Source organism: Kryptolebias marmoratus, linkage group LG7, assembly GCF_001649575.2.
Source record: "Kryptolebias marmoratus isolate JLee-2015 linkage group LG7, ASM164957v2, whole genome shotgun sequence".
Taxonomy (NCBI): domain Eukaryota; kingdom Metazoa; phylum Chordata; class Actinopteri; order Cyprinodontiformes; family Rivulidae; genus Kryptolebias; species Kryptolebias marmoratus.
The window spans coordinates 22,727,546-22,742,412 of NC_051436.1; the positions used below are offsets into that span (position 1 = coordinate 22,727,546).

Consider the following 14,867-nt stretch of genomic DNA (forward strand, 5'->3'; position numbering starts at 1 on the left):
GTTGGTAAACAACTGAAGGAATCAATACCGCCACCAACTGGAAAAGAGTGTCTGCTAAACTTTTCTCCTTCTTGCATTTAGCAGCAACTCAAGCACATTACTGCCCCCTATATGTCAGGAGGACAAATAAACATTTTTCTGTTCAAATTGCCAACCCGCCACAGTGGCGTGTGTGTTGATCAAATTCACCCGCCACTTCAAATATTTACCCGCATTTGGCCAGTGGCGGGTGCTAATTTCCACCGCTGTCCCCAATCCCCGGGCAACGGACCGGTACAGAGTATGCGCTACAAAAATTGGGAATAAGGTCTTGGTGGATGATATATAACAAGAAGTAAAAGTGTTTTTTTCTGATTTCCATTTTGGATGAGAAAGACAGAGAGTCAAAGACTCAAAAGATTTATAATTTACAATTGTTTTCACATAAATCAATAATCCATCCATCCATCCATCCATCTATCCATCCATCTTCCGCTTATCCGGGGTCAGGTCATGGGGGTCGCAGCCTAAGTAGGGAGACCCAGACTTCCCTCTCCCCAGCCACTTGGGCCAGCTCCTCCGGGGGAATCCCAAGGCGTTTCCAGGCCAGCTGAGAAACGAGAAACACCTTGGCTGCGCCTAGAAATTCTGTCCATAAACGTTATGAACAGAATCGGTGACTAAGGGCAACCTTAGAGTCCAACTCTCGCTGGATATGAATCAGACTTACTGCCGGCAATGCAGACCAAGCTCTAACACCGGTCATATAGGGACCTAACAGCCCATATCAAAGGGCCCGGTACCCCATACTCCCGGAGTACCACCCACAGGATTCCCAGAGGGACCAGGTCGAAAGCCTTCCCCAAGTCCACAAAACACATGTAAACTGGTTGGACGAACTCCCATGCACCCTCAAGGACCCTGCTGAGGGTATAGAGCTGGTCCAATGTTCCACAACCAGGACGAAAACCACACTGGTCTTCCTGAATCCGAGGTTCGACTATCCGACGGACCCTCCTCTCCAGAACCCCACAATAGACCTTCCCAGGGAGGCTTAGGAGTGTGATCCCTCTATAGTTGGAACACACTCTCCGGTCCCCCTTTTTGAATAAGGGGACCACTACCCCGGTCTGCCAATCCAGAGGAACTGCCCCCGATGTCCACGCAATATTGCAGAGTCGCGTTAGCCAATACAACCCCACAACATCCAGAGCCTTAAGGTACTGCGGGCAAATCTCATCCACCCCCGGAGCCTTGCCACCGAGGAGCTTTTTAACCACCTCAGTGACCTCAGCACCAGAGATTGGAGAGCCCGACCCAAAGTCCCCAGGCTCTGCCTCCTGAATGGAAGACGTGCCGGTGGGATTGAGGAGGTCTTCGAAATATTCCGCCCACCGACCCATGACATCCCGAGTCGAGGTCAGCAGCACACCACCCCCACTATAAACAGTGTTGGTGCTGCACTGCTTTCCCCTCCTGAGATGCCGTATGGTGGACCAGAATCACCTCGAAGCCGTGCAGAAGTCTTTCTCCATGGCCTCTCCGAACTCACACACCAGCTCAGGTTCCTTCCCCACCAAAGAGGTGACATTCCACCTCCCAAGAGCCAGTTTCTGTAGCCGAGGATCAGACCGCCAAGGTCCCCACCTTCAGCCACCACCCATCCCACATTGCACCTGACCCCTTTGGCCCCTCCCATAGGTGGTGAGCCCATGGGAAGGGGAACCCATGTCACCTCTACGGGCTGTGCCCGGCCGGGCTCCATGGGCGAAAGCCCGGCCACCAGGTGCTCGCCAACATGCCCCACCTCCAGGCCTGGCTCCAGAGTGGGGCCCCAGTGACCCGCGTCCGGGCGAGGGAACACTGTGTCCAATAATCGTACTCGTCATAAGCGGTCTTTGGGCTGCACTTCGTCGGGCCCCTCACCTAGGACCTGTCTACTTTGGGTGACCCTACTATGGGCATGAAGCCCCTGACAGCATAGCTACTAGGATCATTGGGACACTCAAACCCCTCCACCACGATAAGGTGGTAGCCCAGGGAGGGGTAGATCAATAATCCTGACTAAAAGTTAGCAGCTACTCCTCCACCTTGACCTGTTGTTCTAGGAATGTAAAATTTAGATGATTAGCAGTAGTGGATTCATTTATACTAACAAAATCCTCCTGATTATAGCCAGGTTTCTGTGAGACAAAATAATTCATTATTATGATCACTTATCAAATCATTTACTAACAGACTTAGAAGATAGAAATCTCATGTTAAATAATCCACATTCAATTTTTTTTTCTTTGTTCTGATAAAGTAACTGTGTTTATTTTAATAAGATTTTTATGATTTATTTTCTAAAAATTTTTGGTTTGTTTAATTTGGACCATGGGTGAGCTGACACTATTTTAATGCGAGCTTGGGTGGGTAACAGAGGAGAAGAAGCAGAGGGGTAAGTAAGACTACAACTCTGCTTCCTGGACTGGACCCTGAATTGTCAAAAATTTGGATGTCTAACAAAATTAGCCAAACTCCTAGAAAGAAGAGCAGCTCCACCCAAAGGGAGATGGTGCCATCTCTCCACATCAGACAAGGTATTTCCCAAAATGCACTCCAATTATCTATGTACACATACCCACATTGTTTTCAAGACACCACCAGCAGTTGAACAATGACATGCGACTGAACATGTCATTGCTGGTCAGGTTGGGGAGGGGGTCAGAGAAAAGTACGGAGTTCGACATAGTTTTTGCAAAGTTACACAATGAAGCTTCAATAATTTTAGTGACCTCTGATTGGCGTAAGCAGGTGTCATTACTGCCAATGTGAATAGCAAACTTACTGTATTTAACCTTAGCATTAGTCAGCTGTTTCAGGTAGGAACTCTTACTCATCATCGTCATGATGGTGATGGTTCCAGGTCTGTCAAGCACCTCAGTGTTGGAGACCCTGTCTTGCCACTTAATGCTCAGTATCTTGCATAGACAGCGAATATGGAAAATTGAGCTCCTCTCATACCTCTAATAGCATATCCATGTTTCAGACCCTTACAGGAGGGAGCTTATCACACACGTCTAATCTTTGTCTTCAGAGTTAGATACTTGTTGTTCCAGGCTCATGTGAAAAACTTGCCGAAAGTTAAGTTCATCATAGAGAGAGACATTAGAGGAAATTGTAGAGCTGAGATAGCAAAATTTCTCTACAACTTCTAATGGCTTGTCATCCAACTGTGGCACAGCAAAATTCTCTTTTACTCCTTGGGTGAGGAAAACTGTTTTCTTGATGCTAATGTCTAGTGAGAATGCTTGGCATTCAGAGATTAGCTTATCGAGCATACACTATAGAGTGGCAGTGTCAGTAAACAGTAGATCATGGATGACAACTTCCTTGACCTTTGTTTTGGCTCTGAAGTGTGCACGGTTGAAGAGAGATCCATCAGCTCTCTAGTAGAGAAAGACATCACCAGGACCCTCTTTAAAGTCAGTGTCTGGCAGCACAGCAAAGTAGATTCCAAAGGTGGGGGCATGGACACATCCTCTCTTGATACCGCTTCTGATTGCAAAGTTATCAGACTGTGCGGCATCAAACTGAATGGAAGCCTGCATATCTTCTGATGTGCAGAATCTCAGCATGTGAAAGAGACCAGGTCTGCTTACCTTGTCAAAGGCCTTAGTCAGATACACAAAGACGATGACAAGTGGTCGTTGCTGCTCTCTGCATTTCTCTTGCAGTTATTGTAAGGAAAATATCATGTCAATGGTTGATCGCCCAGACCGAAATCCACATTGACTTTCAGGAAGAACTTGTTCAGCAACTTTCTGCAGGCGTTTCAAGACGAGCAAAAGCTTTTTCCACAATGCTCAGTGAAATATGAATGAAACCAAGCGAGCGGTGTGCCGGAGATGCCGATGGATGAAAGTCTGCGAAGGAGGATGCTGTGGGAGATGGTGTCAAAAGCTGCATTGAGATCAAGGAGGATGAGAATCGAAAGTAACCCAGAGTCTGCAGCCATGAGGAGAGAGTTTGTGATTCTGAGGAGAGTTGATTCTGTACTGTGACCGGAGCGGAAACCTGACTGAAACGGTTCGTACAGACTGTTTTGGGTTAAATGGTGGTGGAGCTGGGAGGCAACTGTTTTCTCCAGAATTTTGGAAATGAATGGAAGATTGGAAATAGGGCAAAGATTATTGAAATTATTGGGATCCAGACCAGGCTTTTTAAGGATTGGTGTGACGACAGCAGTTTTGAGAACAGTTGGAATAGTTCCAGCAGAGAGAGAGGAGTGGATGATAGCAGAGATGATAGGAAGAAGCGGAAGAAGGCAGAGTTTTATAAGATCAGTGGGGAAGGGATCTAGAGAACATGAGGTGGGCTTGGCATTTTGAATGAGGTCAGCTATTTCAGAAGGGGGAGGAAGGTGAAACGTAGAAAAAGGTTGACTGAAGGTAAAAGATTCTGAAGGGGTAGAAAGAGGAGAGACAGGGGACAATTCTTGATGGATTTTGATGATTTTATCAGTAAAAAAGAGCATGAGAGAGTTGCAGCTATCGGTTGAGTGAAAGTGAGCTGGGAGAGAATCACAGGGATGAAAAGAATTCTTCAACAGTGAGAAGAGGATCTTAGTGTTACCATTGTAGGAGGAAATGAGACCAGAGTAGTAATCAGATTTAGTTAGAGAAATTGATAACTTGTAATGCAATAAATGAGAATTGTACATGTCCTTATGTATATGGAGACCAGATTTTTTATAGAGTTGTTCATAATCACAGATAACCAAGATATATCTGTGGCCAGACAAGCTTTTCTCAAGGGGCCCCACAATATCCAATCCGATCCTTTCAAATGGAGTGGCAATAAGGGGCAATGGCTGAAGTTGGGCTCGTGGTACCCCCTAGGTGATGTCAGCTGGCAAGTCTCACATGTAGCACAAAACTCTGTCAGCTGTGTGTACATACCAGGCCAAACAAACTTGTTACTTATTCTGCTGAGTGATTTCTGGAATGCTAAATGACCTGCCCATGTGACTGAATGACCAAACTTCTGTGTTAAACACTGGGGCAATGCTAAAGCCTCAGCTTTGCCCTGTCTTTGGTAGAGAATGCCATTTTTTATTATGTAAGTAGCATCTGCTGGACAGTCTGCTTTGCCTAGTTTTTCACCCTCTACCTCTGAAACTTTATCAAACCAAAATTTTAGCTTTGGATCAGCCCTTTGGAGTGCAGCAATGTCTGAAGGGATTTTAACATCTATAGACAGGCTTGGTTATTTGGCAAGTTCGCACAGTTTCTTAGATGAACCCTAAAACTTGTCCCTCCTCTTTTGTGCTCTGTTCTTACACAGCCTTACTGGACCCTCTTCTAGCTCTGCGTGGTAAAAAGGTAACTCCTCAAGAGTATTCTTAGCTTTCTGATCTCTAGTGATTGCCACATTACAGGAAGCATTAATTTTTCCTATTAACTGCCTCTTCACCCCTTGAACTGGTGACATTGCACTATTCTGCCCATCCAACTGTGACATAACTTGTGCTTGTTGGATGAGATCAAAAAGAACTGGAACATCACTCCCCAAAATAAAAGCATAAGGGAGCTTAGCCATCAAAGCTACTGACATGAGATAAGTTTGACCATCAACTGTTAGGTAAACTTCAGCTGTGGGATAGGTCTTCTCATCACCATGAACACAGCTAACGTTAGCTCAAGCTTCAGTCCTTTTTTTCCCCTCTCTGCTCCTGGTGGAAGGCGGACGTGTTTGTTCTCTCTCTGTTTCTCTGTCTTCTGAACCGCACCAGCTCATGCTTAGATATGTCTGGTTTTGTGATTTTATTTAGATTATCCTATTTCTCATTTAGATTATACATGATTCATTTAGAATACATGATTGTTGTGTTTTTCTTTTTTGTGTTTCATTCTGTTTTTGTTTCTGTTGTAAAGCGCTTTGGATCGCCTTGTTGCTGAAAAGTGCCATATAAATAAATCTCACTTCACTTCTCACAAAGGTCTCTTGGCACAATACTGGAATGAACCACAGACTTAAAGCAGTCTGAATCTAACAGGACCTCCTCATGCTGACCATTGAATAATGGTAGAGATCACTGCTGACTGGGACAAGCGATCATTGCTCATACTCGAACAAAGGTATGTTTAGATAAGTTTCAGCTTGCTAAAGGATCTCTCGGCAGATGCAACTGTCAGAGGCATGGTTAAGAATACTGTAAAGGCTACTGTCAAACTTGGAAACACCAAATTAAAATTCTCCTGTATGAGGAAATTTAACTTTTCTAGAGCCTTGTAACCCTTCAGTAGACGGCTTGCTGGGTATATTTCTTGAATGATATCTGTGTCTGTAATAGACTGGAGAATGGTTGAGGTGTCCCCTGCCTTCACTCAAAGGCAGCTGAGACTCCAGCACCCACCCTCACCCAGATAGGAACAAGGGACACATAATGGATGATTTACTAAAGTAGGAAATTAAAAAATTAAACATTATTTCTTTGATATTAATCTTAATCAGTAACATTTGCAAATGTGTTTTAGTGAATATATTTGACTGTTTTGTAGGAATTAACATATTTGTAAGATTCATTCAAAATACACATTTTCTTATTAAGTAATAACTTGTGTATTTTTTAAAGGAACTTAATAAAATTTTCAACTCATGTCTTTGTACTAACCACTGTTTTTCTAACTCTTGTAGATGCAAAATATCAGTTATGTAATATAAAAAGAAACACAGCATTGGTGACCCATGTTCTATAATTTATCAGCTTTATAATTCACCATAAACAACTTATTGGGTCTTTATTTTGCTTTTTTTATCTGTTATATTGTAAATAGGCCTACATCTACAGCAAACAGTTGCAAGACAACAACAGCCACCTGTAGGGTTGCCACCTTTCAGAAATAAAAATAAGGGACACTTACTACGGTGGGGTGCCCACAGAAGTGGTATACGTCATTTTTTGGCTGTTTTTTGTAAAAAAAAAAAAAAAAAACTCAATAGGGCAGTTATTATAGGGGTGGGTTACAGTACCCAAAAATTGTACACCTATCAGGGTAGTGTACAATTCAACATGTTAAGCAGAAGTAGATTAATCTTTAAATAAGCAAGTGTAAAATGTATTTGGTAAAAGGTCTACTCAAGTACTGAGTAACTGATCATAACACCAGATTTAATATTTTAAATCCATGTCAGACAGTTCTGTGCATATTCTGGTACTTTCTGGACTAAGGAGTTAGGTTCAGAGGCTGGTTTTTGACCAGATTTACTACAGGGCCAGAGTAGTCTGTGTTTTTTTCATGAGGGGCAATTAAAAAAGAATGAAACAAAAAACAGGGCAATATTTCATCATTTAATATATATGTGAGCCAAAGAGCCACTTGTGTCAGTCCCTGTCCAGAACCACCCATGGGCTGCAGGTCTGTGTCTGAGGCATTGGTTAGCATGTTTTCCTTGTAGCATGTATTAGTATGATTTGTTCTTTAAACTGCCATTTATATTATTTTGGTTAATACTATTATATATGAATAACATACCATCCAAACTCAACATCCTAATCCAATAATCAAACCATAATAGTCTACTAAAAGCACAAAAAGAAACTTAATTGATCACAGCAAAATGTTCTGTACCATATGGGTCTCAGGAGATGATTGAGGGATTAAGACACACTGATGTCTGGTTCTTCTAGGTTCTGATGGTGTCATGTTGCGTGGAAAACGCTAATTTATCAAACTAAAGAAACAAACGAAAACAAAAAGCTGACGTGACAGCAAACAGACAAGAACTAAAATAAAATACATAAATGGAACAGAACTCTGAAGACAGGAACACGGAGCCAAGCAACAACCAACAAACATCAAACTAACAACAAACAAACAATGATCCAGCGAGGTATGGGAAGAGTGATCGGGTTTTTAACACTGAGGATAACGAGGTGAGTGGGAACAGGTGGAGTGATTACAGAGTCGGGACAGGTGTAGATGGGCGTGGCTGACAGGCAAGTGAGTGACTGGAGAAGAGTGAAATGAAACATGAACATGAGACAAAAACAAAAAGCAAATACAACCAAATAACAGAATAGAAACAAAACAAAAACACAAACCAAATAACTTCAATAAAAATAAAACAAACAAAACCCAGAAAAAAGCCAAATCACCACAGACGAGTCTGCAATGTTTCTCTACTGATCCATTCTGTCTGATATCATACAGCACACTGTGCCACACATTTTTTTTATTGCCTTTATTCATCCTCACTGATGCTGTTCATCCTGGGATGTGCGTCTTCCCACTCACATCTGCACTTTTGCAATAGTTTTTGCTTCTAATGACATGGTCAGGTATTGGATGGACATTTTAAAAAGCAGCTCACCTCGGCTGTGTCAGTCTCTAGGCAACTATGATGACCGAGTTGGACAGTAGCCAGGCGCTCCCGCCACAACAATTTTGCGAGCCTGGCCTTAATGTTTCCTGTGTTTTACTTTGGCCTTTCTTGTGACACTTAGTGTGGATATGTGTGTAATAGTCGTGTCTGTTGGACAATTATAGAGATACGGAACAAATGGCGTCCCGTATCGGTTCAATACGGGACGCATCATTTAACAGCCAAATACGGAGCGTATTTATGGGACAGGTGGCAACCCTACCCACCTGTCATTTTAGGCTAGCTTAACCTCCTAAGACCCGAACTCTAACATGGTATGCATTTTTAACTTCACTTAGTTATGTGGGCTGAGTGGGACCTGATGAGTGTAAAAACAAAGATTTATTTTTATCTTCTATAATGCAGTCTGTGAGAAAAATAATGTTCACATATGTGGACGCAGGGTCCTAGGAGGTTAAGCTAACCTGAATATTTACAACCCTCCTGTTGACACACTGACATTACTTAACTACTGTCTTTCAACCACTTTGAAAACCTTTTCTTCACCCCCCCAACATTTTTATCCCTTTTCTGTTTTGTGCCCCGGACAGCTTTTTTTTTCTGGCGCTTCATCTTTAGCTCCCTGTTGTCAAGTGCACTACCAATCATAGTCTACAACAACTCAAATTTGAAAGAAAAAACGCGCGCCTTAGCACGTTCTCCAAGGGGCGCGTGCCCAAGCGACCTGTGTGGGAGGGGGAAGCGACAGGAGGGGAGGTAAAGGAGTGGAGTGGTGCCTAATCAGTGTCATTCCTTTGTTATTGATCATTTCATGCATGCGCAAACAGCTGTTAAATATAGAAAATGCCGACTAGAAAAAAAATTCCCGACATCGTTTTAGCGCCCCCTCTAGTGCAGTGCCCCTATGCGTTGCATACGGTGCATACCCACTTTTTGCGCCACTGCTGCTGCCAAGGAGTGAGTGTCACTGCACAATCTGTTCCAGAAGTACTGGAAATAATTGCTTCCACCCTTAACTATAAAGGTGTGCTAAACAAACTGCTGATTCGTGCATGCGCAGAAACAACGTACTGTCACCGAGAAGTGATCTGTATAATGAACAAGAACTTTGAAATATGTTTTTGTGTATAATAAGCCCATGGGGGCTGGGCACCTTTTATGGCGTATGGCACAAAAGAAATAAACTAAACTAACTAGCTAACTAACTAATAAACTGTGTGAACTGAAGGATTTGGTGACAAAGTGTGGTGAATGCCGCCCAGCGCATAGTAGGAGCACCACTCCCTGCCGTAGAGGACATCCATGGGAAGCGTTGTCTCAATAGTTCGTCAATTTTTACATTGACGAACTGCAGCCGCCAGTGGTTCAATAAATATAGCAAATTGTGAGGGCGAGAGAGGACAACCCTGCCTGGTGCCTCCTTCAAGTTTGAGGCTTTGCGAAATCCAGTCATTTGTTTTCACACAGGCATTGGGTGAGCTATATAAAAATCTGATCCACGTCAAAAAGTTATGTCCAAATCCAAATTTATTTAGTAGCAAATAGAACATTCCAGTTAACCTTGTCAAAAGCCTTCTCTGCATCTAAAGAATCAATTAAACCAGATTTATTTAGAATGTTGCAATAATCTATTACTTTGATGAGTCTTCTTGTAATTATTCACTTCTTGTATTTACAGCATAACAATTTTTAATAAATCCAGTCTGGTCAGGATGTATAATATGAGGGGTTATTTTTTCAAGCCTTGTGGCCAATGTCTTACAAATGATTTCAAGATCTGTGTTTTAAGTGATATTGGGCGGTAGCTGGATGGATGTGTGGGATCCTTATCCGGCTTGAGGATAAGATTTATGTTACCACAATTCATATTTGGGGAGAGTATCGAGGTTTGCTGAATTTCTGTGACCACCCGTTGGAAGGTGGGGGCCAGCAGTGTCCAGAATTCTTTATAAAATTCTGCAGGGAAGCCATTGAGTCCTGGAGCTTTGCCATTAGGCATTCTATTAACTACTTCATGTAGTTCACTAGCTGCTAAAGGTAGCTCCAGAACCTCTTTCTGTTGTTCAGTCAATTTAGGAAGATTAACTTTATTTAAAAATTCATCTATGTCGAGATAGGAAGGATCAATATCTTTTGAGTATAGAATTTTATAAAAATTTCTAAACATTTAATTGATTTCATTAGGGTTATAAGTTGGTTTACCATTACTGTCAGTTATTGTTTAAATTCTTCCCTTTTCTTTATTCGTTTTCAGTTGAAAACAAGCAAGAAGTTTGCTGCATTTATTATCAATGTCAAAGTTCTCCAACCGTAATTTCTGTATTTGGAATTGCATTCTTGCTTTTAGTATCTTATTAAGTTCTAGTTTTAGTTTCCTTATTTCATTTAACAGATTATCTTCTTGGGATGTAGCATATGTAGTTTCTAAGTTCTTTATATTCTGTTCTAGTTCTAATTCAGTTGCTTTTCTTTCTTTTTCTTATATGATGAATAAGAAATTATTTTACCATGCATAACAACTTTTGCTGCCTCCCAGAGGTCACCAGAGGAGATATTAGGTTGATCGTTTATTTCCAGAAAATCAGTCCACTGTCTTACAAAAAACTTGGTTAAATTCTTTATCTTTAGGTAATGATGTGTTAAACTGCCATGGTTTAACAGGTGGTGTTTCTGTTTTTTCCATAACCATCATAGTTACTGGAGCATAGTCACTTATAAATAGGATAAATTTGTGCCTTACATACCTCCTTCATAACTGAGTTGCTGATTAAAAAGAAGTCTATGCATGACTAAGAGTGGTGGACAGGTGAGAAGAAGGTGAACTTCTTATCTGATGGGTGACGTGAGCGCCAGGCATCACACAGACCAAAATCTTCCATATACTGCTTTAATGTATTAACTGACTGCAATTTACAAAGTGCAGATCTACTGAGCCTGTCTAACTCTGTTCAGAGTGAGGTAAAATCTCCTCCCACCACAAGTGCTGCATCAGTGTGAGTTTAAAGGGCAAAAAAGAGACTGTGATAAAAGTTGGAATCATCCACAATTAGAACATATACATTAGCAATACACCAGTCTTTGTTGTTCATTTTTATGTTAATAATTACATATCGCCCTTCTGGATCAGATAAGCTATCCTGGCATGTAAACCGTACCCTTCTATTAATTTAAGTAACTATCCCTCTTCGTTTGGAATTATAGTTAGCGAAATAAAATTGAGGAATTTCTGGTGTATTTAATGGATTTGATACAGATTTGGATATGTGAGTTTCCTAAAGTAAGACAATGTCTGCTTTAAGTTTTTTTTAGTTGATCTATGATTTTGTGCTTTTTGGTATTTTTTACAATTCCATGTGCATTCCACGTGACAAACCGTATTGAATTCATATAAGTTTGAGGTCTAAACTAAGTTTGTATTGTGTCTTCCTGTCTGTGTTTGTGTCTCTGTGTGTGTAAGAGTGAGAGAGAACTAACAAAAAAACAAACAAACAAAAATAAACAAGGTGCTGGGGGAGGTGCATTCATCAAAACCACAGTAACAATGATTTGCTAATTAACATTAAAGTTTAGTAAGTGCCAAAAACACTTCTCCTAGCATCTAATCAGTGTTTGCTGTATAATCCTACCTGCTATTATATTAAATAAAGCCACGTAGTTACCTCCCGTTTCCAGAACGGCTGTCTGTTGACATAGAGCTTGTCCACGGTAATACCAGCGCAGTTCCCTTCAGTAATGAGCTTCCTCTTCACAGAAAAGGACGCAACGTCTGTCCAGGATCTCCTCTGGAAATTGGATATTGATGATATAATTTGTGCTGTGTAATTCCCTGCCGCAGCTTTGAACTTTTTCTTTGAAGTGTTCAAACTTTGCGACAATGAGTCTGTGCTGGCGGTTCTCGGGTTGTTTCGCTACAAAACAATGTACACGGTGGAAAGGGATGGAGTTAACTGTGTCGCTCGGGATCCCCAAATGGCGCTGGAGGAATTCCTGTACGGGGGCCTTTGGATCTTCTTCTGCCCACTCAGGAATTCCGGAGAAAATAAGGTTGACCTGAATGCTTCTGGCTTGGATATTCAATACAGTCTGCTTGATTTTCTTGTTGTCACTGGAGAGCTTCGCCATTTCTTCTGTGAGTTTGTTTACATTCTCCTTCAATGTTCTGTTTTCCGCAGTCAGCACATACAATGATTGTCCACATGTATACAAATAAAAATTAGCACATGCTGAATTACAATTTATATAGAGATGTTTTGATGTTAATAAGTGGAATCAAAAATGGATATAAAGTCTAAAAAATGTATTGAATTTCAAAATGGAAAATGTGCAGGAACCTTCCACTTTTACTGATAGTTTAAAAAGTACACCTCAGTTTTTAAGCTTTTTTAAAAATTCAACTAAGTGCAATGCTAGTTTGTCTTTTCACTCCTGGTTATCAGGATCTGTGTTTTTTGTTTTTATTTGTGATGGTATTTGCCACCTTCTCCCTCAGTCAGTATTTTTGGCATCTGTAGAGGTTAACAAAGGTCATTCATATCCAGTTTGGTGCAAATCGGATAATGCATGTGTGATTTAGAGCCAATCATTTGCAAACGGCGAGGGATCAGAATTCGCCATTCTGTCATGCCCACATGCGCCAGCCACCAGCCAGTGTTGAGAGAAGGAGGCAGCATCATGTTGTTCTAGGTGATTTCACACAGTTTTTAACCTATATGAATCATAGAGTAAAAAAAAAAGACAACCAGCAGAAAAAACGGATGACGTCCTGTTGGAAGGGGGCAGGGCTAAGGTGATGTCACATATTTACCATGTGAATGTGATTAGTCCTGGTCTGTTATGACCCACAGAAAGTTTCATTATGCTGTGACCTTGTATGTGGAAGTTATTCCACCTCGATATTTCATGGCGAATGGTCAGATTTTGAGGCTTGGCCACGCCCACATGCTTTGCTATAGCAAAAAGCTTTTGATAAGTTTTAATCTTCAATGCCTCAAGACTGAGCCGAGTGATTCTGAAGTCTGTATGTCAAAAGCTGTAGGAGGAATTTGCTCAAATACAACGTGTATAAATAAGACAAAAACAGGGCTTTGATCTAAAATGGCTGACTTCCTGTGGGGTTTGGACCATGGCTCCAAGAGACTTTTTCATAGGTCCTGTCAAGGTACACACGTGTACTGCATTTCATGATCGTCAGTGAAAGCATTGCTTGGGACTGCTTTTTAAATGATTTCTAGGGGGTACTGTGGAGGAATTAGGCCACGCCCACCAAATATTGGACTGCATTCTTATCCGGGGGTGGTCTACGATCAATCATAGTAAGTTTGGTTCGGTTTGGCTGGATTTTGTGTAATTTAGAGCCAACGTATGGCAATGGCATAACGTCTGACTTCGCCAAGCCGCCATGGCCACGCCCTCCAGCGAAACCTCTTGGTGCTTTAATGCAAGTCAGACCAACTTGTTATCTGTCTTCTGACACAAGATTGTCTTGATTAGGTCAAGGGGGTCAGAGCTGTACCTTTCACTTTGCACTTCCTGTTCTCAGGGGGCGTTGCTTAAGTGACGTCATGATTTGACCATTGAGCATTGTTGAGGACCGGACTTGTATTAATCACAGAAGATTTGGTATCTCTGTGACTTATCATGTACAAGATATAACAGTTTTGTCTTTTATAGCGAGATGTCAAATTTTGAGGCCTGGCCACACCCCTTCAGCATGCACAAAATCTCACTGTTTTGATAACTTTTAATCGGCCGTGCGTTGTGAGCAAACTGACCAAGTTTCAAACCGATCGATCAAAATCTCTAGGAGGAGTTTGATCAAATGCAGAGGCTATAAAGGGCCATAAGGGATCAAAATACGACCTTTGATCCAAGATGGCCGACTTACTGTTTGGTATGGAGCATTGATGCAGGGGAGTTTTCTGTATGTATTTGGTAAGTGTACCAAATATCATGCTTCTACGTTAAATTAAGGTCAATGCGGAGGGTGTTTTGAAACTTTCCAAGGGGCACTGTGGAGCAGGTTGTTGAGTGACATTTTTGAAACCCTTAAAACATGTAAATTTCACGCACGACTGATGCATCTGCAAAATTTGGTGACTTTTTGAATATGTTAAGGCCTCCAAGTAGCCAGTTTATTTTTGCTACAAATAATAATAATAAAAAACAGCAATTACAATAGACCTTCATAGCACTTTCGCTGTTCGGGCCTAAAAGGAGGGCCTGGCAGACAATGATAAAGGATCTCCGGAGATTGTCGTCTTTTCTAACACACTTATAAAATAGGCTGAAACAGGTCTGATACTCCATTGACATCTGTTTGGCATCTTCTGATCTGATTGACCCCGGGGTCTTGTTAACGAATGAGGGAAAAATAGAGTGGGAGATCGACAGGCGGATTGGTGCAGCGTCTGCAGTGAAGCGGGCACTGTACCGGTCTGACGTGGTGAAGAGAGAGCTGAGTCAAAAAGCGAAGCTCTCGATTTACCGGTCGATCTACGTTCCTACCCTCATCTATGGTC

At 41.8% G+C, this 14,867-nt stretch overlaps 1 protein-coding gene and 1 long non-coding RNA gene across 5 annotated transcripts in view; one reads left to right on the top strand and one right to left on the bottom strand.

Moving 5' to 3' along the window:
- The window catches only part of LOC119617189, a 39,595-nt gene extending 27,141 nt beyond the window's left edge, over positions 1-12,454 (bottom strand). The window contains exon 1 of the long non-coding RNA XR_005233406.1: positions 12,009-12,454. This is a non-coding gene — a long non-coding RNA (uncharacterized LOC119617189). The remainder of the gene's footprint in view (positions 1-12,008) is intronic.
- The window catches only part of nhsl2 (NHS-like 2), a 290,189-nt gene that overhangs the window by 114,794 nt on the left and 160,528 nt on the right, over positions 1-14,867 (top strand). The gene's annotated exons all lie outside the window — the stretch shown is intronic.